The following is a 26631-nucleotide window of genomic DNA, read 5'->3' on the forward strand; positions in this document are numbered from 1 at the left end:
TTTCAATAGGAGACCGGCAGTGGCCGCCCCCCTGCTGATGTTGCCTGGAAGCCCAGCCAGGAGGCATTGTGGCTGGGCTCTTCTGCGGAGCTGCTTTCTGGGATGGGACTGCAGGAAAAGGGAGTTCTGGTCAACTCCATATCTCCGTCTCTTTATCTTGCTTCTACCCACCCATATATTTGGAAACAAGGGTTTAACATTTTGTCTTAATTAACAGAGGAGGAGCTTGTTATATCTCTGTAACAGTCTCTAGAGGAATGAGCTGTGCACTGATGGGTTTAGTGGTTGTTCTGATTGCACCAGCTTGAGAGGAGCCCAGATTTAGGGTACCAAGAATGCTCAAACCACTTTAATTCTCCTCTGCTTCTGGAGAGCAGCTGTGTGTTTGTATTCTAGTGTTCCTTGCATCATTTCTTTTGAAGACTGAACGAGCTGTACCTGCTATTTGCTTCTACCCACAGCAATCCATGCCACCCTCCCAGCACATTTTCTCTTATGCTTTGGGGGCAGTCTGCAAACAGAAACTCTGTGTTTTCTGCTTCCTGTGCATCCGTCTCTGTTCTCCCTTCCTATGCCAAGAGATCTGTATGCCTTCCCTTAGCACTTGACTAATTATCAGTTAACTGTTCTGTTCCTGAGTTTTCCTCAAGCTTTTTGCTTAAGCTCTGCTTTTCAATTGCAATTGGTTGGTAACAGTTTGCCAAACGTAACACTGTCAGCTGTCCATGTCTCCAGCTTTTTTGGTCTTTCCTTCTAAGGTACTAGTGCTTCTAGTCCTGAAGGGTGGAACTGAAAGCTGACAGAGTGGTAATGTTTGTCACCATTATTAGTTTTTTTTTTTCCCTCTATTAAAATTTATGCAAGTCTGGCCAAGTTACACATACTAGTACAGTACAGACAGTGAGTTGTTCAAAAAAGTTAACGTTAGCCTGTGAGGATCAATAGACTACTGTCCTACAACTTAGGGCAAACACAGCCTCCTTCAGAGGGCAGTTGTAGGGACAAGCCTGGTTTAGTCACTCTGAATTGACCGTAGAGGAATCAGCTCTCTCTATGGGCAGCAACAGGAATGTCAGGAAGCTAGGTTTTCTGAAGCAACGTAGAAGCCTTGTGGACAGCCTGCCCTTAAGTCCAAGCTTTCATCTGCACTGCTTATTCTCTTCATAATCACATCACTAAGTCTCATTGTTAACGCAGTTAAATGCAGTCGTGGAAAACGTGATTTAATTTCTGCCTTTACTACTGAGATTCTAATGCCAAGTTGCTGAAAATGAAATCTTTTTGAAGTGTTCATTAACTTCATGTTCCCCATTTTCCGGATACTCAGTTTAAGGTGATATCTGATTTGCAGCAGCTCTGTATACTTAGGTCTTCAGCTGGAACTGAGTTTTCTGCATTTAAAGCACCATATAATGTTAAGCATGCTACAAAAAGAATGCTCTCATTTTCCAAATTGGACATCCACATTAATGAATACTTTTACGACACAGAAACTTTCTAATCATTTTTTCAACAGTGTATCCAGATAAAATGGAAGCATTGGGACAATACATTAATCAAAAATGTATTACTAATGTGTACCTTAGAAAAGCCATGAATAAATTTATCATGTGCTCTCAGAGTAGAGTTTGAGTTTGGTGAAACAAAGTGGGTTAAACTAAGCAGAGATGAAATGATCTTGTTCTATAATAAAGCATTCAATCAGGGAGTTGTTCAACTGTTTCTGAGTAACCCCCTGTGGAGGCAAGCCATCAGAAATGGGCTACACGCTAAACAACAAGAAGAAAACAAATTCTGAAAAGCTGCTCATTAACTGAGAACCATCCACCCTTTACACTGAACAAGGCAAGGGTCCTGTGGAAAAAATAATGTGGTCATGTAAGTGAAGGCGGTAGCGCACTGCATAACGCAAAAGATTCAAATTAAGGTTGCATTGGCAATTTTAATTCTGCAATTTCTTAACTTTTGGCTATTTGACTTAGCGTTCTCTATAATGTGCTTTTAACTTGGAATATTGCGTGTAATATATATAAATGTTGTTTTTAAATAAAACTGGTTTGTCTCCAAGTCATGTCATTTTCACACTGTCTGCTGTCACCATTTCTAAAGGAGAAGCAGCTGGTGCGCTAAAAGAAGTTATGGACTTTGAAATCCTGCAAGGTTAAGAACTGAGTGGTTGGAAGGAGATATTTACAGAAGATGTCATCTTTTTTGGTCTGCTAGATTACTCCCACTGTTTTCTCCACTGTGTTTAATGGAGCAAAGTGTAAACATTTGCTGTGGGGTTTTTCATGTCCATAGTATGTGAGTAACCCTAATAGGAGCTTGGTGGGGTTCCATGGTTGTGGTTTCTCTGTCCACTGTTCTCACTTTATAAACAGAAATTTGGGGTTCTTCATAACTGTCAGCTGCAAGCTCAGTGTGGCATCTGAGAGCCAAACTGAGCTCTGCTGGCTCAAATGTTAGCAGCAGGAAAGATTCTGTAATCCGAATTTGGTTAACTGCTCTGTTTGTTGTGTTTGGACCAGAACAGAATCCAGTTCCCACTGAGATCGCTGCGCAGGCTCCGTCATGCTAAAGAAATACAAAATACCCAAAGCGGATGGTGAGCATTACAGTGAGCAGGTGCATGTTTGACTACAGGGCCCAGGTCTAGTAAGAAGAAAAAGCACACGTTCCTCATTTACTTATTTATTTATTTTACTTGTTTACAGAAGGCATTTTAAGGGATCTCCTTAGTTACTTAAGGAAATTGTGATCTAGCAGTAGTTTTGTGTGTTCGTAGTTACATGAAATATAAACGTTCAGTTTCTCTTGCTAACGCCTTGATGAAGACCTTTAGATCCATTACCACAGTAAGGCATAAATCATTTGAGTTCTTTTAATGGATCTTCCATTTAATGGTCATTGGGTGTTCATTGTGTGCAGTGGTCAAAGAGCTCATCTAGGATTGCTTCTAGGAGTGGAATACAAGTTGATGAGGAGCAGGAAGAACCAGGAGGGAGTGTTTTGCCAAGCACACTGCACTACCTAAGAGGTTTGCCTTTCACTCCTGTGGGTTTCATCATCTGCAATAACATATCCTAGAAACATAACTGGCTTTTAGACCAGTTGTGACGATGGGGATATCGTTGAGACAGTCTTCATTAGAATAGAATGAGAACTGAGTGATCAGTACAAAACTCGGTCTGTTAGGTGTAACAAATGCTACATAAATGCTTTTTAAGGTGTTCTTTGAGCTATGTCACATTTCCTGTGCTTTTGCTGGAGTGAATGTCTTGCATTTCTGGAAGTTAATACTAGATAGCTGCAGACGACTTAGTTCTTAGCTCATAAGCTGGGGCACAGATTGTAGCTGGGAGAATGAGAAAATATGGCCCTAGAGATGAGTTTTGAAAAGTCACAAATTGCATGTGCTATCTCGTTATGATATATGTGCATATTTATCAGAAAGAAGGTGATTCTTTGTAGGAAGAGATGTCATTCAGTGCTCAGTATCATTTCACTGGGTATTTAAAAGAAACTATCATGCATATTTATAAGTTACCAAAAAGGTTTCTCAATGGCTTCTGCCAGTGGCATTCAATCACAGTAGTGCTTAACAATCTTTTCCCAGTTTTGGCGTTATTCTAGGCACAAGTGGCATTAGTGTTGAATTTGACCACCACAGAAGAGGAATTGGGTTAGGGCTCCAGACAGGACTTTAGAAACTGATTTAAAGTACCCAGTGAGATCATACTGCTCTTTTATTGGGTTCTGTTAGCAATGCTGTATTTGTATTAAAGGTCATTTAAGCCACAATACGATCTTACACCATATTTCCGTTGATATTTCTTTAGACAAGGGGTACATTTTCATCACTGTCTTCCATGAGTCGTTAGCTGTAGAGCAAATGAGCTAACACTGAATTTGCTTTCCTAGTCCAGAATCTCCTTGCTATAAGATGTTGCTATAAGGTGAGTTACTGCCTCTTTGCCCTATTTAGCCTCTTGTTCTCATGAAATGTGATCTTCTCTGAATCCTTCTGAAACTGGATTTAAATTGGCCAGTGACCAGAAGTTCTTATCAGTGGGACAGTTCTAGGTGGACATGTCATCACCTAAGGAAACAGGACTACAAATGCAAAATGTTTGTACTAATCCTCAGTGTTCGTAGGAGCGAGAGGGGAGGAAGTCTGAATCCTGGGCTCTAGTTTATCTCAGCTCTGAACCTACATGCTCCTTCTGCTATGTGATAAGTGAGCACAGTTAAAGTCGAATTTGTGGCCAGTTGTGTTGAGGTCTGTTACATGGTGTGCGGTGTGCTGCAGCAGGAAATTCCCTTTTAATTCCACAGTAGTATCTATCTACTTGTGAAACATAGCAAGTGTGATGAGTTTTTGATCCATTTCTGTTTTGTCTTCTTTTTTTTTTCTCCCCAGCAGTTGGTCTGAAGCTGTTTAGGTATGGAGCTTGAATGGATTTTTATAGCCAAGTGCTAGATGTACCTTATATCTGCATAAGCCTTTGAATTTATGTTTGCATGTGTCTCAGTCTGTGTACTCACAATTTCCTCTTCACATGGGGGAAAAAAAAGTAACTTCAAACCTATGCTGGTGGTGGTAACTTGTGAAAAGTGTTGCTGGCTCATTTGCGTATCTATCACTTGTTACATTTCACAGACCCTAGCGTTTCTCCCCCTTTCAGATTTATTCTGAAAAGCTTTGTTCCTACTGATCCACACACCAGATGCTACTGTATTTTCTGGATGTCTGAACTCTCCACTCAAAACCTGTCAATGTCTTTTGTATAGCTATTACGTGCAGCTAACTGAAAAGTGCTATTTGTGTACCATGTCATTCCATGGTACGATTTTTTTCTTTTTATTTTGCTAGTAGAAGCTCTTAATGCAGTTGCATTTGTGCTGGAACAACAGGGTTTATACAGGAATAACTACGTCAGGACTGCACAGGAGGTTTCTGATAACTGTGTCATCCAAGAACATGAAAAGATGCGTGACGCAGAAGCCCATGTGTCAGCAAACCTAGGCTTTTTGTGGTGCATGTCTTCCTCAAGCAGCTAGTTTTATTATATTTGTACAAAATACAGCTTTACTGGTGCTGTTTCATTTGCTTTGGAGCTCTTTGCCAGCGAGGAAGACTGCAGTCCTGCCACGGTGAGGTAGTGCTAATGTGGGCCTGACCTTATGAGGGTTCCCTAGTGGATGCATGTTTAAACCTGAAAAATGAATCTGTACTTGGGAGGTTTGCTTTCTTTAATATTGCCAAGCTGCCAACTTCTTCCAGAGATGGAATTAGTACCAGCGAAAGGAGCATTGGACAGCTGGGAGATGGCCTTAAGAGCCCCACCGGAGGATGCAATTGGCTGCTGTCAGCATCGCCTCCCTGGGAGGGTGCGAGGTTTAATGAATAGTTCTGGCTGTCAGTACGTAAGGTATTGCATTGTTCTTAGGAATGATTTCTGGTAAGAATCAATACAAAACTGAATGTAAATAATAAAGTATAGCACTGGAGTAAAGCCTTTCCAAAGGCTTTGTCTGTTAAATACCAGAACATACCTGGAGCAGACGAGTCTGGATACCTATTCTCACAGAATACTTTTGAAATAATAAGTGGCACGGAGAAATTCTGTATAAAACTGCAGTGTGTTGGGATGCAGACCCAGTACTTTCCAAGGAAAACTCCAGCAAACAAAAGTCAGTGGTTTAAAAAGATCCTGTCAGAATGCCACTTCTCCGAAGGCTGTTTTTCCAACCTTCTGTCGTAGTGGTTTCAAGTTGTGTTAGAGCTAAGGCAGGCTTCAGCATGGCAGAGCTGCTTAAGCTGGTATGTCACATGCGCAGTTCGTGCCTCAGCATCTGCGGAGCACCCAAACTAAAGGATCCAGAAGCACACCTCCTTGAACCCAGATCAGCAGGCTCTCTGAGCAGCTAGGGCTCTCGCCGTGTTTCTCAGTGGCATGAGCCTTAAGCGGTTTAAACTGCTGCTTCCTACTGGCCCCTCAGAATTAAATCGCTTGACACAGTAATTGGCATGTCCTCATTGCCTGAAGCCTTAACGCTTTTAATGATGTCCAAACAAATTAGCTATTAAGCAAGTTATGAAGCAGCTCAGTGGGAACTGACTTGGGTAAGCTGAGGATCAAAGCACGAAGCTGTAAAATGAGTCCTGAAGTGCTAATAACTTCTAATAACTTTAAAAGAGAGAGAATTAAATTGTGGAAAGGTTGGCTGTGTCATATTCTGATGATTTAGAGAGCAGCATAGTTGGGATGCGTTGCTGTTTGTATTTTGACTGGAAGAAACTAGTGAGAAAGCATCAAACTAGCATGTGTGCTTTAAAGGTGTTCGAAGATGAAAGAGAAGAACCAGCTAGGATGGATCTATTTTCTCTGCACAGCTCCCTGAGAGACAATGAAATGTGTTGTGCTTTTCTAAATTCCTGGTTGCCCTCAAGGTGCAGCACCAGGGGAATGAGATTGGATCTGACCTTTCCCGAAGAGCAGCTGAACGTGGTCAGAGCCATTGCCAGCAGCGTGTTTACCTGGCTGTGCATGAGGACTCGGCTTGATCTGAACAACTTGAATCCCTAACAGTATGCGCAAAGTGAGAATCCAGCTGGTTCCTTTGTCGTACACATTTAGAAAGGAGCATCCTCTTCTTATATTCTCAGTAGATTTGATGCAGTGCTCAAGGCGCAAGACACACAAAACCTTTCTGTCCATCCCTCTCCTCGTCACAGCTGTTTCAGAAACTGGTGTGGGTTTTCCTTTCCTGCCTTTCTTCTTCTTCATCTGCTTTCTTGTCCTTGCTCCCTCTAGTGTTCTCATGTTGGTGCTGTTTCGTTCTGCTCTAGGCCAGGAGATTTAGTATTAAACTGGTTTATTTTCCCTGCACTTTGCATAACGTGGGAATGACATCACCCTACCTGTCATGCCCTTCAAAAAGAAAAATAGCACTTAGTCTCTGCAACCTTACTTCACCTCCTTATATCACCATAGCAGCATGCCACTGCCAGCCTTTCACAAACCTTAAGGCCAACTTAAAATTCATTAGATTTTCAAAAATAAGCCTGTATCTTTTTGATGATTTCCAAGCCTTTAAAATATTCTCATTTCATGGTTTTGGTATTTCTTCTAAAATTTTCTTTCAGATTCAAGGAGCTGGGATATTAGGAATAACATAGGGTATGACATTTGGGATTTAGAGCCCCCAGATCTGGTAACTTTACAGCAACAATCATTGCACCCAGATGTTGTGCTAGTTCACTCCAGACTGTGATTTACTCTAGCTGCAAGAGCTTTCTTAGTGATGAGATGTACCATCCTGCATATTAGTCAAAAATTGGGAAATATGAAAGGGAACTGGAGATCTCTGTATGACTACATCAGTGCTGTAGAGAGAATGTGTAAATAAGAATGGGGCCTCCTCTTTACACCACGTTGAAAGATTCTATACAGATTTTTTACTGAAACTTAACCGTTTTATATGCTGTACAAATGTGTGTTACTTCCATATATATCTCATTTACATGAGAGTGTCTGCATACTTCTTTGTGCACATATATATTTCAAAGATGAGAAAATATATTGAGGTCTCCTTTTTAACAAGGAACCCAGATCTAGACTATAGAGACTAAAGTCTTTTGAATTCAGGGCTTTTTAGTTGGTGTTATAAATAAAGTTGGAACATTTCAAACAGCCCTCTTAAAAAGTGCACACGGTCTTCGTTCATTACTGAAAATGAACTGACATTTCAGATGTTAAGAAAGAAGACTATGTAAGAGCAAAAACTGAGCTTTTGTCTTTTAATTTAGGAGTGATCCATTGCTTATCTGTACTATATAAGATAAGCAAGGCAAAGAAAAGAGCTTGAATTACTGTAGCATAAGTGTAGTCTGTGTATCCCTGGTACTACAGTGATAAATGTTTTGAATTAGACCGGCATACAGTTCTCTCAGTAGAACTAAATTTAGTAATAAATGAATAAATAAATATAGGTTATAGTCAAATGTTTTAAAGTAAGTCCAGCAAAAGTCATCAGATGTCACGGTCCTCTTCATGGACCTCTCAACACCCTTGTGTTGAATTGTGACGTGATCTTTGGTTGGGGTTCAGGTTTATAACTATGAGGAGAAATCCCTCCTGACACTGGGTAGATTTGGAGGCAGTTGGCTAGGGATGAGGAGTCCTCTGCTTTTGCAGGACCACCAAAGCAGAAGAGTTTCCTTTACGGATGCCCGTTGGCACGTTACGTGGAGGGATGCTATCTCCAAGAGACAGGAATGTCTTCCTCAAGTTCCCAGGAGTGCATGAGTGGGTGAGTGACAGCTGAGCACCGAGTCCATGGTGAGCTGCATGTCTGCTGATTACCACCTTCCTCCGCTCACCCTTCCAACAAGCGATTTCCTGAAATCTATTTCAGGGAGTTTGCGTTTTTGTCACTCTGCGTTAGGCTGCGGTGCAGTGCGGCGCGTCCCTTCGTGCTGCAATTGGTCCTGCTGTCTGGAATGGGACACTGCACCTTGGGATATGGCGTGGGTATTGGGGAATTTAAGTCATCAGGCTTCCTCCAGCACATCTTTCATGTTGCATCATCAGCTGATTGCAGAGCTGGCTGCTGGGTGCCCCCTGCATCGCGAGGGAGTAGAATAAGCGATGCAATACCCTGTCTTGACCAAAACGATCATTCTCCAGGGATACTTGGGCGTATTCCTTCTAGCTCAATGGAGTAATGTTACTGGGTGGTAGACACTTCCTCGCACGCACAAAAAAAGAAGAAAAGCAACGCTTTTGCTGAAAGCCCAAAATATTACCGTATAGCATATGGCGCCCTAAGATAGGAGTAAACTTGCAGCATCCGCTTCTGTCTGGCTTCCTGTGTTATGTTAAAGGTGTTGCTCTGGGATCTGTAGTGTAGAAACAGAGTTGCTACGGGGCATGGAAAGTGTTTCATCTGCGCCTAAGAGAAAAGCAGACACTACACAACTCGTTAGAGGGTGTGTATCAGATGAGTACCCTGAGAGTAAGAGCCCAGCTATGGTGATCCATGTGGAAACGTTATTCCTAATTAGCTGTGTCAGGTAAAGCAGCCCACTCCTGGTGACCTCATTTTTTGTGGGTGTTTCCAGGATAACCTGAAGACACATTGCAGCAGGCCAGAAGGTGAGAGGGACTCTCCCGTGTCAGAGTACAGAAATACCAGCAGTGACCCAGAGCTGTTCCCATGTCCTGGCCTGGGAAGAAGAGCTGCTGGGAGCAAGCTGCTCTGGATTCCTGATGTCAGCTGGTGGGTAAAGAAAAATTCCAGTCCTTTTTTCTCCTTTCATGAGTTTTTTACAGCAGTGCCTGTTCTACAGAGTCCCTCCTAATTTACACAGCTGAAGTGTGAGGAAAGCCAAACTACTCATATCTATTTGGTGAAATTATCTAACTAGTTATGTAGGTGCAGACTGGATTATTTTAACTGCTGCAGTGTACACGTGATCGTACATTGCAGAGAGGTTCCGTGGCACGTGTAAATTGCATGATGTTGCTGAGTACACCATTTGCTTTTTCAGTGGAAACTCTTTTTCCTATAGAGTGGCTATACGATATTTTGGGCACTGAGGAGCAGGTTCTGGAAGAACAGGCAGTCCAGATTGCACCAAGGACAATGTCTGTTACAGGCCTGATTGTGCAGCATGCGTGGGTTTGTGCTCGAGCCGAAGTAACGTGCGTTTTGCCGATAACGGTCCGTGCCCTCTCTGCTTCCCAACAGCTGGCTTACAGAAAGAAGCACATGGTGAAGTGGCACCTGCTGAAGCCTGGAATGACAGTCATAATCTGGGAGTGTCTCATTATCTGATCAGCAGTAATACATATTTTCCTCTCATTGCTGTACCCTTGAAGAACATGGCTAAATACAAGGTGCCTTACGAGTTCAGGGGGGCATTTTCAACAGTGCTAATGGCGCCAGCAAAATGACATTATTGGGATATGATTGCAGAATCCTGGCAACAGGAATGAAAGGCAGCAGAAGTGCTGCTCCTTTTGTTCTACCCAAATGATACCAATCACTGGCCATGCTAATGGTACCTTCAGTGAGACGTGCCAGTAGAAAATCAGTGGCTTTTTTTGGCATGTGCATTCCTAGAACACTTTTTGCAATGTGACCATAGGGGGTTGACACAAATTACTATACTGCTAGCACAGCTGTCCTACATAATTTGTTGTTGCATAAAGTTATAATTAACGATTTTAACAAGTACCAAGGCAGGCATGTTAGGAATCTGCACTACAGAGCTTCGGGTTCTTTAATAAGGCACATCTGTTACAAATTATATAGAGGGTTTTTTTTTTTTTGCATGTGTGCTAAACAATGCTGGGTTTGACCACTTGCAGAAAGATCTTAATGGGATCAAACCTGCTTCAACAACTGGCTGAGGGCCTTGTGGCTTCTCCATCGTACTAGCTCTGGCAGGACAAGCTTAGCCACCGTGGAACAGGATGGTGTTGGGTAAGGAGCTGAAGTCAGCATTGTGATGCAGCAGCAGTTGGTCAGAGTGGTTGTTGCTGGCTTTGTGGTGGTACTTGTGAGGAAAGGTGTATCCTAGCTCCCCTACCACACCCAAAGGATGCTAGGAGCATGTGGAAAGAATAAGCCTGAACTGGTATAACTGGAACTCTAACTGGAAGCTCTTAGTGAACCAGTATGATGGCAGGCAGGGGAGCCATAAATCAAGCAGGCCCATCTAGAAAAGAGGACGCTTGCTGTTTCCCTTTGTTCACTCATTCCTTGAAAAATATTGTCATTGGTCACTGAGTATTTTGAGCTCTGAGAAAGTTTAGGATCACACCCAGGATAAGCACATCAGGCCTATTGATACACAGCTTGCACTCTAGAAAACCTATAGGAGGTTGCAGGAAAGTGCAGAAACAGTAGGTAAACCAATATTTACATTTTTCCTTTCTCATCTGCTTCCTGAAAATAGCACAGAAGAAAGGAGCTGCATAGAGGGAAGCTGTATGAAGTTATTTTTTTTGTTAACTTAGTGTTTCCTCTTACAGGGTCTGCCAAATACAGAGAAAGGGAAATCAGACCTGTTTAAAATAGTTTTCTTCTTCTTTAAACAGAAGAAAATGACAATACTGCGAATTTGGCATTATTTTCTGACATCTGAACTTGACAACAGAGAAATAGTAGAAGAAACTGTATTGATTTGGAGTGAGGCCAAAGTTCAGTGAATCAGGACTCAGAAGAGAAATGGAGAGGAACAGGTTACTTACAGTCACAGTCCAGCCATGGAATGTGCAGAACTTGGGTCTTCCATTCCCAAGACAACTGAGCACAATATTCTCAGTTTGGTAAGTCTCGTTGCTGCTATTGCTGATTAATTTTGGAGTATGGTCTCAAGAGCTGCTGAGCACTGCTCACTATAGTTATTCTGAATGCTGATAGTTCACAAGATCAGTATTTTTGCTCCCCTGAGCCTTTATGTTTGATCCCATATGAAAAGCATTTTTCTTTAGTCAATAGGAATGTGGCCTTTGGCACCTCTAGCTGCAGCTTTGCTGCAATCCCTGGAATCGGGTGGGATGAGAACAGTAAGTGGTTCTGGGCAGAGCACTGCAGAGCCCATGTTACAGGACTTCTGTTCTGTAAGCGGTGCTGCTGCAGCCCCTAATACTCTCCATTGCCCCTTGGAGAGGGAGGGAATGAGGCAGAAATGTCGAGCAGTAGCAGGTTGTTGCTCAGAGGGAAGAGAAGGTAGAAGTTTGATCTTGTGAAACACGTTCCAAAGTTCCTAAGGAAAGTATTCCGCTGGGCCTCGTTGCAAACTGGCCATTAGCAGGATTACATCTTTATATCCACAGAGCAAATAAGTGGAACTGAAAGGAACGCTTTCAGAGGAAGGAGAATCACTCCCTGAACTGTTTTAGATGTTAGCAGCAGCAAGACACAAACAATGCAGACACGTTGAGAGGTAAGTTAAAAGCCTTTTGGTTCACCTTCAAGCACTTTGTTGTAGGCAAAACCAGCATGGGATCAAAATGCGACTTTTATACAGAGCTTGTTTACTCAAGCAGTGCAAAGCAGGAACTCCAGCTTGGTAGTGTCAGATCCACAGAACATGTTCATTTTTGATCTGTTCACTTTTATCTGAGACAGTAACATACTCTTCTCTCATCCTTCCAGTCTCTCTGCAAAGCAATTTTGCTGTCAGGGCATTAAAGGGGGCTTTCTGGTGGTGCGGAGAAGCCTCTGACTTAGCCCCGCTGCTGCACTGGTTGGTGCAGATCTCTGGTTGTCCTGTAGCACCAGGTCTTTTCTCCATACAGACAACAGAGAAGGGCAGAAAGAACACCCAAGGCAGGCAAATATAATAAGCAATGTGAAAAGCTCTCCTACCTGTCTCCTCTGTTACATAGTCTGAAGCACCTTTATTCTCTGTAATGTAGGTGCCACCGAAGTCTGCAGGTAGGTGGTTTGCATTCAGCTTCATGTCAGCGACAGTCAGCAGGGGCTGGGCTGTTTCCAAGAGCAGATATAAAAGGGTGCTCTGGTGTGTCTGGGCAGAAGCAGGATGAAATAAAGGAAGCGTGCAGGGAAACAGGTGGCTTTCTATGCATCAGTCCTTGGACAGATGAGAAGTCCTAGTGAAAATTATGCAAGACAATGGTACACCCCAACCTCCCAGTCGGCAGGTCTGCTGATTACATTTCTTTGGTGGCATGAGAACCATTCACTGCATCCTCGTAGCAACTGTCTGCCATCTACAGAAAGAATGGCAGCGGATGTTGAAGGGTCGGATTTGGTTGTTGGTTACTGTTGCTGACACCTTTCATACTTGGAGACCTGCTACAGGATCACGCTAATAACTGATGCTCCTTCAAATTATCTGTTTCCCTTATCCTCCTAACTTTGCTATTTCCTGCTTCACGGGAAAAGCTTCTAATACCAGGACCAGTATCCTGCTTTTTCACAGATGGTTGCTGAGAGGAGACACCTGGCACTCTCTGGATCTCTTTGCATTGCTCAGATAATATTAATTACAGCTCCAAGGGAAACAGCCACCTGCTAACCTTTGACTTGATACTGTTTGTATTATGAATGGCACGGAACACAATTCTTTCTCTGCAGACACGCATTTTACCCTGCTGAGAGTAATTCATTGCCACTTTCCCGATTTCCGGATACTCCATTAGTGTTCGTGGGGCCGGGCGCGGGGCACTCTTGCTGATTACAGCTCAGGGAGAGTGTCGGGGCTTGTGCTTGCTGTCTGCTGCTTTGCTCCTAGCTTGACTTGCCAACCTTTACAAAGGTGTCACGAGGCTGAGTGTATTGATGTGCAGAAAGCACACCACTTTGTGTACAGAGTGCTTTGAGATCACTGCATGAAACATGTATTTTATTCTTTTTTTTTATCCTGTGCTTTAGAAGGTCTTTGTTACCTTTATGCAGAGCCAGAGGGCTAAATATTTTCCCAGCTTCTTCTCCAGTCCTCTTGTTAACAGCCCCTTCCTCTGCAGCCACAACTTCCACGGTGACGACCATGGGGCAGGGGGGAAGCAGGGAAAATGGGGAGGTTTAAGAGATTTAGAACACTGAGCAGAGAGAATGAGCATGGCTCTGTAAAAAGATTGGGCTCATTACGATTGCCCAAAACACTTCTTCCCTTTCTCCACGCCCTTGCTTCAGCTTTCTCCACATATTTTCTCAAATAATTTCTTGCATTTACTGTACAACTATAATTTTCTCCCATTAGTACCTCACAACGATTATGTATTTGTTCTCCAAGGGAAAGTTATTGTCATCTCATTTAGGAAGGGTTTAATTTATCTGTAGCAGAGTATGTTTTACTGATCTACTGGAGGTATTTGTGTGGCTGCATTTGTCTCTGCTGCCTGGAGCTGGGCACTTTCCCCCTCCCCAGCAGTGACATTGGACCACCCAAGGGATTATCCTAGTGAGTGCAAATCAAGTAAATGCTTAACCTAGGTTATATTCTACTGAGAATCTAGATGCAAGATCAAAAATTGTTTTCCCTTTCTCATTCCTGCAAAGTCAGATTGTTTCTTAGGCAGAAGGGAAATACAGTGACTCACTGATGTGCAAGACACAGATAGAGATTTCCAAGTCACAGTTATGGGTCTGAGGGAAAGCTGCATGCTTCAGAGCTGTATTAATAGAATTGAAAAGGTCTGGAATGTGTTGCCTGCTCAGTTTTCCTGAGTGTGGCTGGGAACCAGAAGTTGGCAATATCTCCAGGCTAGTGGTATCCTCTGGGAAGTCAGTAGCTGAGCTGTGTGGCTCCCAGAGGACTTGTGGGTTCATCGCAGTTACTCTCCTTTGTAACCAGGGAAGAGCCAGAATCTGAAAGAAAGGTGGCTCCCTCTCTCTTTCTTTTTTTTTTTTTTAAATTTCCTTTCAGGACTGACTAGATAGGGTTTTAGATGTCACTTCATATGACCAGTTTAGAGGAGATGACACACGCCTGTCCCTCTGGACTCTGAAGGAGAAGCCAGCTCATTTGAAAAGTGGGAACGTACTGTACATGTAGGCGGAGGAAGGCAGCAGCATTCAATGTACTCCCCTAGCTAGTTTTAAAAATGAGGAAAGGAGTTTAATGAAAGAGTGGATCCAAGTATCCTGTGTGTAGCTCTTGGATTCAGGCATTCTGGGACTCTCTGAATTTTGGCTCAGGTTCTTTGTAGCAGAGGATGAGCTGACCATCCCCGAGTGCAGCGCAGAACTGCAGAGTCTGCTGGATGTTTCTGGTCTGGGACATCCTCTGAAGGCAAAACCAAGCAATTTCTGCTCCTCTGATATTTTAAAGGGGGCGATGAAATGCCAGCTCCTCTGCTTAGCATCTGGCCTCCTTTCAGTACCACAGCAATAAGTGTGCCACAGACATGTTCAGTGCGCCATCCCTCGCCGTGCTTGCACAGAGAAGGGTTTCTGAGGGCTTAGTACCACGTTAATACTTGCTCTTCAAGACACTCATAGAACTGCTTTCACAGCCATCTTACCCCACATGCCGGTTCCTTGCTGTCTCGTCTGCTAACAAAGTTGCTTCAGTTATGAAAATGGCTTCAAATACTGGAAAAAAGTGGAGCTCTCTGATGCTCTTGTCCTCCCTGAAGGGGTGCTTGTTCTGGAGTCACCTTCTTCCTTCATTCTTCCTCTAATGAAAAGCACTGTCCTACGCCCAGGATTTTCTCCTTGATTCTACCTCCTGATGGAAACATGGTCTTTGAAAGATTCCTGCCGAAGAAGCTGTTTTCCTCTAGGAACTGTTGATTCAGCTCCACCAAACTGCTTCACAGGGACATCTACTTTTACAAAACTTTGTAGCAAACAAACAAACATTCAGACATTGAAGAACTCCTTGTGCTGTGGGTAGCGGTGTTTCACCCTGGCACAGTTAGAGACTGGTTTTTCCCTTCTTGGTGTCAGAATACAGTGTTTCTGAGAACGATAAAGCCAGAATGAAATGCCTGCACTTAGCAAAGTAAGGCAGTTCAGTGAGTCCGTTTCCAGATCACCCGTTTTGAATGTATTTGTTTCATGAGACGCTTCAAAACTTCAGTTTTCTCTTCCAGTCTGGGACAGAAGAAAGTTTGCGGAACAAAAATTCTGAAGTTCAGTCGTTTCTCAGTCCTCAACTTCTATTTTTCAGTCCTAGATTTTTAATATATCATATTTAAATGAAAAGAACAACAACAACAACAACAAAAAACTTGGAGAAGTATTTCTAAAGCTCTTCATGATCTTTCACTGTTGTATCCCTGTCCTCCCCTATACTCTCATCCATCATCTTCCCTTGCTATGCTCTAATTATAGATGCCTTGAGGCAGAGACCTGCCAATGTTTCTGTCAGTGAAGTGCCAAGCACCTCTATGATGCTTTACAGATAATCATAGAGAATGCATATGTTGTGAAATGTTGATTCCCTCCCCCCCAACCCCTTTTTAAAAATATGTATGCCATATCAGGCAGAATTAAATTTCAGTGTGCCATCCTTCTTTCAGTCAGATGTTAAATTAACTTCCTTTTCCTCTGTCATTCTTGCTTCTGGCTAATGAGAGACAAGGGCCCCTCTCTCCTCTTCTTCCCACCTCTAATAATTTTGTTTCAAACCCTAGCAGCTTAGATACCAGTCCTAGTCCCAACAAAATAATTTGAATGCCTAAGGTATGTGAGAATAAGGGACAATCGCCTCAAATATCCCTTGGCCACCCATGTAGTCTTTGTGCTTAATGAATTTCAAGTTACTACTACCTAGAGTGATGCAAAGTAAGAGGCACCGCATTTAATAAGAGGCTTTATAATTCTCCCTGTCTTTACGTAGAACTCCTCAGGAAGCGAGCACATCCAGCACCAGCACCTTGCAGAGGGAAAACCATCTGACAGATCATCTTCTGTGCTTGTACAAGCCTGGTTTCCAACCCCAAAGCATCTCACAGGTTACCAAGTGCTGCAGAGAGTGCTGCTCCTACAAAACCCCTCTTCTCAACTTTCTCATTTTTCCCTGAACAAGTTATTCATCATTAAAAGCAAACAGGCACGCAGCCCTCAGGAGACTCAGGGCTTCTCATCACCAGACGTGTCAGTATAAATCTGTCCCCAGGGCTCTGGGTGGTGCAGGGTGGCCAGCTGCACAGGCACCCTGCTCGGCGATCAGCTGGAACGTAACGCAGCAGTTGCCAGATAAGTCACTTACTGATTTATTGAATGGAGCAGTGGGGGATGAAAAAACATTTCTTTGTGCCTTAATATAGAGGCAAGGGAGACAAGCACCAAAATTCAGTGTCTGGAGGAGCTGGCAAAGCCTTTCTGAAGTGTTTGTGTGACATTAGTGCTGGGAAGTGTTTGCAGAGGTCCCTGGTGCTTTTGCCTGCTTCTGCTTTCCAGATTGCCGGGCCTGCCGTTATGCTATCTGCCAAAGTGCCTGCAGAAATGTGCTCTCCCACTTGTGCAATCCCGCTTGTAGTGATGTTGGCTCTGCTTGCAGCAGCATCAGTGGTGGTCTGTGCCTATTGTGTTGCTAAATATGTAATATGCAGGCTCCACAGCTGAGATTCAAATTGCTTCATGTCACTGTTCACTTAAGTCTGAATGCAGATGTTGCTGTTTACCATAACGAGGTTTACCTTTTTCCCTGTTTGCTCCCTTCCATCTTGTGTCTTGTATGGCTTTCCTTTGCAACGATGACACATTTCCACGGTGAAATGACAGCTCATAGGGAAACAAATGGAAGGAAAGACTGAATGATCTCAAATCAAGTGAGAAGCCCAGCAATGATAAAAGCTTCCTACGACACCAGCAGTAGCTTATGCATTTGTGTGCATTTGTGCATGTGTGGGTGGGTATATAAGAAAGGAAGAAAATCTTTGGTTTTGAAGTCTCAGGTCCTTTGCAACAAGATAATGATTTCAGGCTGAAAGGAGCATTTGACTGATCTTCTAATGGAATTCTTGGGCAGAAAAGATTTATTCAGAAAAGTGGAAATTAGAGATAACTGATAACAGCACTGACCCTGTATTACATTAGACCAAAGCTAAGTCTTCATGGCCACGGTTCTTTTTCAGAAAACTGAGTGTTGTTTTCTGCTTATGAATCTAAATATAGTTGTTCCAAATTCTCTTCATAGAAAGAGAAGAAACATTTATTGGCTTTCTCATTTTTTTTTCTGAAGTCTGCTCTGCATAGATTTGCCTTTTGTCAACTGTGAGGAGTCTGTCTTGATGAGGAGTCTGTCTTGAAATCAGGTGATTTATTCCTCTTTCCCCAGTAAGAACTTGGGAACAAGGAGTTTTTCCTTAAGATCTTTATTGATTCAATACTTTTGTATTAATATTACTGTGTTATGAATTAGATTGTATCCAAATATACTGGAGGAAATTTAAACAGATAGTGATTCGTACAGCTGTCATCACAAGTGTTTCTATGGATATTTCCAGCTCTGCAAGGTTTAACTTTCCAGCTCAAGGTGATCCAAGATAGTGACATTAGAAAGATCAAAGTAAGATAAAAATCCATATAGACATCAATTTTATTGCTTGCCCTTTTAAAAATAATTGATTAATCCCCTGATGTATCACCAACATATCTGCCTCACTAACTGTTAGGGTACATAGCTGCTATCTGCCCAGAGATCCAGCCTGTTTAACCACGTCTGCTGCTGATCTGCAGTCATGGTGTAACTCCCAGTATCCGTAGAAGTTAATCTGAATTTAGGGACATGTAGTGCTCCTCTCTGTGGAGCACGGTATCCATAAGTCCAAAAGATTCAGTGACCTGAGCATTATTCTGTAGAGTGATAAAGAGAGACAGCTGTTAAGTCAGGCAGCAAAATCAAAAGGTGTGATGAAAGACAATGATGATCACAGAGGAAGGCATCCAGTATCCCAGGAGAAGAGGCTCCTCCTGGGGAGGACGTGGTGATTATTCCTGGTTAGGGCTTAGTGAAATGACTAACGTCTATGCAGATTATTCCAAAATTTTCAAATTCTGAAGCATCTGTCAGTGCTCCATTGCTGAAGACAGGGTGCTGGAGACAAGCATCTGGACAAAACACTGGAGATGAGCTGTGAGCTCATCTGGTGAATCATTTCCTATAACTCTTTTTTTCTGTTAGAGACTCACTTTCCCTCAGATGAAGTTGACTTGTTTTCCAGGAAGAAGCCTTTTGTAAGGAAAGGGTTTTGACCCATGAGGTCCAGGTCTGTGAAAGATGAATGTGATGGCATGAGCTCCTAAAAGTGACCAAAGGAAGGAGAAAAACCTGCTTTGTCTCCCATTTTATTAATGCTTTATCCTGCAGTCTTCCTGAGAAACCGAAATCCTGCTGGGCTGCAATCTTGGCAGAATTGTCATATGGGATTAGTGGAATCATTCAATGTTATCAGAGTTGTGCTTTTTATGATTTTTATCATGGCAGTCTTCAAAATATTGTGGTCTGCCAAAAGGCCATTTAAGGTAGAAGAAATCTGCTTAAATGAGAAGAACGCCGTTGAATGGTATCTCAGAGAAGCTTCACCCCAAACGTCCTGTACAGGAAGGGCCATTCTGCCCCAGCAAATGGAAAGATGCACCAGGTTGACAAGGTAAATGGACGTGAATGCCATTTTGAACAAGAGAAGGGAGAAGAAATTAAGCAGGTTTCTTCTTTTGTAGTGGTGTCCAGGTGCACGATCTTACTCTGAGAGAGTATTCGTGGTGTATATTCAGTTTGCAAATTGTGCCTTGAGTTTGTATGGCTAGTGCATGCCTCAAGGGTTTGAGATGTCAGCTGGGAAAGAAATTTGATGCTAAAATTACTTTTTTGTTTGTTTGTTTTTTTTTTTGTAATCTCATTTCTTATTTAATAATTAAAGTTTAACCTTTTTCTTTGCTAGAATTAAATTATATGCTTTCACCTTTAATCTGCCTGATGTTGAGTAAATTGAACTGAAGCTAGCAAACACAAAACAGACTTCTTCTCCAGAGGAAACATATCTGTTTAGAACAGTAAATGTAGGAAGCCTCTCGATGTGTATCTGCCATTTGAGGTGAACCTGACAATTGAATACATTTCCTGCACTTCAAGAGTGAGTTTGAAGACTGGTATGAGCAGCTGTGGAGTGCCAGGAACAAATCTCTGTGTCAGTAGAGATTAACAACTCATAAATAGGTATTCTCCAGTCATCACAGTAAGCTGTAGAATTTCAAAGATAATTGATCGGAATACAAAATAGATTAAAATTAGTCCTGTATTTCAACAAAATACATTGATTCTGTATGAATAACAGCACAGCCAGCAAGGTCTTGATTTCTTACATGTGGTTTTCCGTACCTTATACCCCATCTCATCACTGTGGTTTTTCTTTAAAACCTTAGTAATTAGATCCTACCTCATTGGGACTATATGCTCTGCTTGTCTTCAAACAAGCTAGCAATAAACAAGACCTTCCTGCTGATTACAGCGTGACTCTGTGCTAACATCCTAATAAAATCAACCAGGCAGAATAAAGGCTAGTAAAAGAACTTCACAGAGCTCTAGGATCTGTATGGGGTCTGTCTGCAGCCTTATTACAGTGGCAGTGACTGGAGGGAGAAATTATATCCCCCTTGTTATGCCATGTCTGCCTAAACTTGAAAAATCTCTGACCAAATGTGTCTCCAAGAAAATAAATGTGTAGTTGTTGTAATTTCAGTGGGATAAAAAATTAATTCTGTGTATTTATGTGTTAGTAAAGAAGATCTGTACTGCTGAATGTGATGCAGTTTCAAAGGAAATTGAAGCTGGAAGATGCAAGTTAAGACCTTGAACTACAAAAATAGCTGTAGAAGTGAATACGTAATGTGACATTACACAAAAGGATTAGTGGGAGTGAGAGTAACGTTAAACTTTGCTCTTTAATAGGCAGTGTGGGACACAGTCACGCTCAAAAGAACCAGACTCAGATATTATCACTGCATCTTCATCTAAATGATGGACCCCATGCTTGTAGTTGAACAGAATGGCTCATCTTTGAGTAGGGGAAAATTATATTCATCAGGTTGGCAGTTAGAGCACAGAACTGGATGGGTATCTTTGAAAAACGCCCTTGGAGCTCAAAAACACTCGGAAAAGCTGCAGTGACCTACTGATAATATTAGCTTAGAGCAACTACCAGCGATTTCTTCCCTTATGTAAGAAGGGAAGCATGGGTATTTGAACAATGATCTCCAGAGGTAAGAGATGAGAACTTTCAGGGTGCAAAGAGGCAAGCCAAGCAAGGACTCAGCTGTCATCCCTGAAGGCAGGACACGGTGGTGTGATACTCAACTGCCTCATCAGACAGAAGAGTACCCCACCATGGAGCTGGAAGGTTTTCTCTCAGCTGCAGACCCCCTGGCTGCCTTTGATTACACAAGGATTGCCCCACAGAAAGGACACTGCCCTCCTGCTACCAATTTCAGGGAAATTACCCTCAACAGATTGACAGACAGGTGGAGCTTCATCATGCAAATACATGGCAGTAATGGGCCTCCCTCGTCGGAGCTGGTGGAAAACCTCTATTAATGGTTGGAGGCACAGAAAGTGCTGCCCAGCAGATAAAGTCAGGCTCTGTCCAGAAGCAGCAAGGCTAACTCAGGCACACTGGCTGTCATATTGCAACAGCTTACAAAGTAAGAGGGAAACAAGAGCTTGTTAATTACAATCCTCTTAACCTCTTAGTTATCCCTTTGACCAGAAAGTAGGGATTTGTTCCTTCTGCATAATCCCTCTTCCTCCTTTGCAGTAAGAATTTCCAGTTACGTGCTGTTTGGGGAACAGAACTTAGAGACAAAATGTTCAGACCTGTGTCCCCCCCAAAGCAGCTCTGTGTGTATGAACACACAGCAAGTTTCAGCTAGTTAAATCTGTTTCTAATTCTGTATTTGAAAATGAGCTTAAATGCCAGTGGTGATGTAATGTTCATTTACATTTAGATTCTGTTTCTATTTATTTTTATTCCTATTAACTGGATGTAGATTCTAGCAGGTTGTTTTTTTTTTTAATCCATCCAGGCTCTCTTTGATATGAACAGCTCATTTTTTACTTAAAGCCTGCCAAATTTCATGCCTTATTGATTCAATAAACGAAGAAGAATGACAGGTAGAAGGGGAAATGGATGTTTCCTCCCCAAGGGAAGGCTTATAAATTTCATATGAACTGTTTCTGCAGGAAATGCTTGCTCTGATTGCCACTAAAATGGCCCTGGAAGGAAGTTAGAGGGTATCATTCACTTCAGGTTTGTCCTGGATATGCATAGCTGGAATTGCATTTTGGTTTTAAGATATCTCCTGCACCATATTCCATAAACATGAACTGCCTGTATGTCAGAGATGGCTTAAAAATAACTGGAAGTCTCTCATCTGCAGCCTCTCTCTTTGCGGTTCTTTGCTCTCGGTGCTGCTGAGTACTCTTGACACTCCAGAGGACAATCTTGGAGGTAGGAGCTACCGAAGCACGCTGCAATTAGTTGTGTCATCTTCTACAAATAGGCACACTCCAAATGCAGGAGCTCAAGTAGTTCCTCAGTCCCTTCGTATCCACAAAGCTTATGGCAAGGACAAAGGAGCCCAGGGCATAAATTAGCAGATGGCATCTGGAAATCTGGACTCAGAAGAGCGTGCCAGGGGATTAAGGCAGGGATCGGAGTGCTTCTGAGCATTGTGTTCATTTATTCTCCCAGGAAGATCAGGGAGATTTATCTTTAGAAGAAGCAGAAGTAATAACAGCTAGGGTCATCAGCAAGATTTCTCCAAGTACTTACTCCCATAAATATCCACTGGGATGACAGAGTTCCCTAATGCGGTGGTGTTGAAAGAGTTGCCAGAATAATTAGTTTTCTATTAGGATACACAAGACATTTGATGTCTCTCAAAATTGTTGTTCCAGGCTCTCCAAAGACACAAATACACTGGTTATACTGGATGCGCCTACTTATATTTTCTTTAGAGCAGAGAGGTTTACAAGAGCCCTATTTTTTAATTTAAGATCCTGAGATAATTACATGACTTCAGGAGGCAAGAGACTCATTGTACTGTGACTCAATCCAGGCAGGCATGCAAGTAAGAGACTAGACAAGGCACAGCTAATAAGAAAGCTCTTTATTGTACACAAAAAGTTACATTAAACTAGTGTTACAAAGGCTGCAAATTGAAGAACTCGGCAATCAGAAAATAGCAGAATGGAGGTTGGTTTTACAAATGTAATTAGCCCTTTTGCCCATTTATACTATGATATACCCATTAATTACCTGATCCAGATCTTTTTCCAGAGGACTCTTGTCTTGAGGTTAGGTATTGTTGCCAGCTTTGTGCTTCATTAGTTTACTTTTTAGCAGAGCACACAAACTGAGTGTAGTGATTGCTTTCCTCTCACTTTTCTGCTGTGGTGAACTGTTCTTACAGTGCAAGGCTGCAGGGAATGCCAGAGTGCACACCATACACAAAGAAACCCATCCTATGGCTTCCCACAAGTCTAGCAGAGTAAGTATGGCTTTCTTTAATTTACTGGCAAGGTTTCATGATACCGGTGGTCTCAGAAACATCGGTCTCGTCAAGGAACCTGATTTGCTCATTATAAGGAAAGTTGCTGTGCAATTACTTCTGTGCTTGGGCATTTCCAATCCTACAGACCTAATGAGCTGTGTTTACTAATGGAGTACACTGAAGTAGCTCCTACAAACTCTGAAATTCATATACTGGGATGAAAGTTGATATTTTAAATAGATTCAGTCAGATTCACAGACAAGAACTCATCAAATCCTGAAAGACAATTTCGTTTAGTTATAGCTTTTATTTCCTCACAGTTACTTGCTTACAATTTTAGCACTTCTCAAGCTACCTGCCTCTTCATTTTCCACGCTCCTCTCTTGCCGTCTTCCCCACTTGGACTGCCAAGATCTGATGGGAGAAAAAGAGGCCTTTAAAAATACCTTCTGTAAAAATCTTCCTCTTCAGAAACCCCTCCGTACCTACTGCGGGTGCTACCTGGATGAGCATGCGAACAGTGAACGTGGACACCTACGGTTTGCGATGTGATTGGGAATGGTGTTCTCTGCAGGCTGGGCGGAGACTGGCCACGTACTGCTTTTTGCCACTAAATAGACACGGGGTCCTTCAGAATAGCTGCTATGCTGTTCTGCTTCTTGTGCCATGTATACGAAGTGCTAAGCAGCTGCTGAGCAGGACAGCAGCCTTCTCAGCAGCAGAAGCCTTTTCACCTCCCTGATCTCAGCCATCATCCCAGCTGAGGGGTAGGAGTGGAAGGCAGAGCAACTTTGCTCAAGGATTGTCTCCTTTTTCTCTGCTTCAAACACCAGCTCGAGAAAATGAACTGTCTGCCTTTGATCCTCACAGGTACCCTGTCAGGAGGAATGTTGCCTTTCATTTGATGATCGTTTTTGCAGACAAAAAAGGAGAAATGTGCTGTGTCTCCGCTGTCGAAGAGCCAGACGCAAGCAGACCAACCTGGATACGTGTGCGGAGAGGCCACACGTGGGGAGCGACACAGCCAACGGCAAACAAGGACAGCTGGTGTGTGGAGAGTCTCTGGGCCTGATTCTCTTCTCTTTCCCAGCCCTACACTTTGTGGAAATGGACCTTCCGTTTTAGCCTAATAACGAGTCCAGAATGCAGTATAATGAGTGAGTGCTGTCAGACAGCAGACCTTAAAGTTTTCTCAGCCTTTCAACAGACATGGGCAGACTTCTGGCCCTTTTGCCTGGAACTTTGATTAAACTCTTGCTAAAGTTTCCCTTTGTTGATATGTTCCCTTTCAGGCAGAGGTGAAGAGTAGGGGGAAAAGCAGCCTATGTCTGAGAGCATGCAGGCTCCCATCTCTGTGCCTAATAACGCCGTGGAGATCTGAGCAACTTGTTGCCTTTTCCTGCTCAGTGTCTTGTCTGGCTGGGTCGTGTGGCTTCTGAAATGCCTTGCTTAGTGAGGGCACTGACTGTGATGATTGGCAGCTGTGCCATGTCAGAAGACCAAACTGGCTCAATCCACGGCAGGGAACTTTAAAGCCTTAAAAAGAGCAGAATCTCCACTGCTCACAGGAGGCCATTAATGATTTTCTGCTTTTGAATCTAAGTTTAGGATGTACCATTAGGATCCCAGATAACCTTATCAGAGATGTCAAAAGGAGTTAGTAAGAAACTCTTGCTGTTTGATTCCTGTGGGACCACAGAGGCAAAAAAAAAAAAAAAAAAGAAAGAAAGAAAAAGAAAAGATGCAGATACAGGGGAAAATACTATCGCAGGGAGGGCTCTCCTAGCCTCTGAAGGAGCATTAACAAGCATTAATAGATACTGGAAGGCAGTATGTTAATAACAGAATATTGGTGTTTATCAGGCACTGTGGGTTGGGTGAAACGTCTGATCACAGTGCTGATAGTGAGGCCATGAGATGTGTTTCAAATTGGCTGCAGATTGTAATTAGCTTTTTCCCCTGGATTTTTTTTTTTCCTCTTTCCTCCTCCCATTCTGATATGCCACTCTCAGTGCTTAAACATGTTTTTTCCTGTCAGGATTCAGGAGTAAAGCGAAGCCATTTCTGATCTTTCACCATGACTAGTGGTTCCTGAATCTTGTTAATGTTGTCAGATCTTATCAGAAAAACGACACAGACGTCTGCATCAGCCCTCTGCACTGCCTGACAGTGGCTGCCACCACCCCGAAACATGGGGACAGAAGGAAGTGGCATCTCTGTCTGTTATCTTTAGCTAGCACAAGTCATGACGCAAAAGGTGTGTTAAACTTTTCCCATGTATATTTCCTGCAGAACTTATACAGTACTCTAAAATAATAGAAAGAGGAAAGGTGACTAATTCATTTGCAATTAAAGGTTTCTTCTTTCAGGCAGCCATCAACGTGAATTGCAGCTGTTGCTCCACTGCAGTCTGCTGCAGCTCGCCATGGACCAAGCACTGCTTGGCTGCAGTCACAACGCACGTGAGAATGCCATTAGCATTTAATCCTAATTACCTTATGTGGTAAGTGCTACTATGTCATCTTATCCTCCTTTCACCATGTAGCCATACCTAAAACCCAGATTTCAACCTATTTAGTGCTAGATTCTCTTCTTGCTGCCCTGTAAGGAGTACTTCTATTAAGCTCGGAAGAATGATTAGGCTCTTTAGGTGAGGCAAAAAGCAGGCTCTCAAAGTAAGCCTCTGCCTGCCTTTTTATTTTTTCTTTCTTTCTTTTCCTTCTAAATCTGCCTTCTTCAAGCTAATCCAAGACCAGTAGTCTTAATTCTGAAGAGTATAAGAGTTTTCATGAGTACCTGTGACTTTTCTCACAAGTTGAGATATCTCTTGCTTCTTACCTCCCATCCACGTGTTAGGAAGTTTTAATGATCCAGTGGAGATACTAGAATATAGCAGGATGATGAAGGAGGATAAAGATATGAGAAGAGAAGTTGGAAATCAGTGGACAAGGGCCTTCTAGGTAGCTTACTCCTCTGCCTGCTTAGTAGATTATGCGAGACTTCCAAGCTTCTGGGCTGCACCATGCTCCTTTTCAAAAGGAGTGTTTCACTCTGACCATGTTAGGGCAACCTCTCAGACCTGAGGAAGGTTCCCAGATACTTGTAGGGGGAATCTGATAATAAACGATAGTCGTGAGTATCTTAAAGTTTAATCAGAAGGCAGATAAAAACATTAAAGTCAGAATTCATGCAGGGTGGAGCTTCTAAAGCATGTAATGAATTGCTGGTACTTGTTCAGGAAGCAAGCAGCCTTGTTCACACTGTCTTTACTTCAGTCTATTAAAAAGCAATTGATTTCCATGCCTTTCCCTGGATATTTCCTATGGATATTTCTGGGGAGGCAGAAACAGAGAAAATCAGTTTTTTCTTCACTTTGTGCTGAATTGCATAACGAAGGCACTGAAGATTAGCAGTCATGGAAGTTCTGAAAAACTCTCGTTCTTCTACCTTTTAGAACCGAAATAACATAACTGTACCTTGGCATCATCTCCTGATGTAAGGCGGCAGATACAGCTATTGAAATGTCTGTACATGTTGCAAACTTCTCTCCCCTGTCATCTGCCAGAGCTACAGCTGAGACCACCGGAGAGAAATGAGTTCAGAGCAATGCCTCGCGTTTGTCTCCTTCTCCTTGTCCAGAATGAT

The 26631-nt window shown here is 42.7% G+C and overlaps 1 protein-coding gene across 3 annotated transcripts in view; it reads left to right on the forward strand.

The window, feature by feature from the left end:
- LOC310880567 (uncharacterized protein C8orf48) overlaps positions 1-26631 on the forward strand; it is a 99660-nt gene that overhangs the window by 36078 nt on the left and 36951 nt on the right. For 2 of the 3 annotated variants that reach the window (XR_014571761.1, XM_083796630.1), the window contains one exon: positions 10-2052. The gene's annotated coding sequence lies outside the window, so the exon portion shown is untranslated. Of the gene's footprint in view, positions 1-9; positions 2053-11111; positions 11343-11852; positions 11963-26631 lie in introns of those variants that run through there. The other variant, XR_014571762.1, reaches the window with a different exon arrangement.

This window comes from Anser anser (assembly GCF_964211835.1).
Source record: "Anser anser genome assembly, chromosome: 13".
NCBI lineage: Eukaryota > Metazoa > Chordata > Aves > Anseriformes > Anatidae > Anser > Anser anser.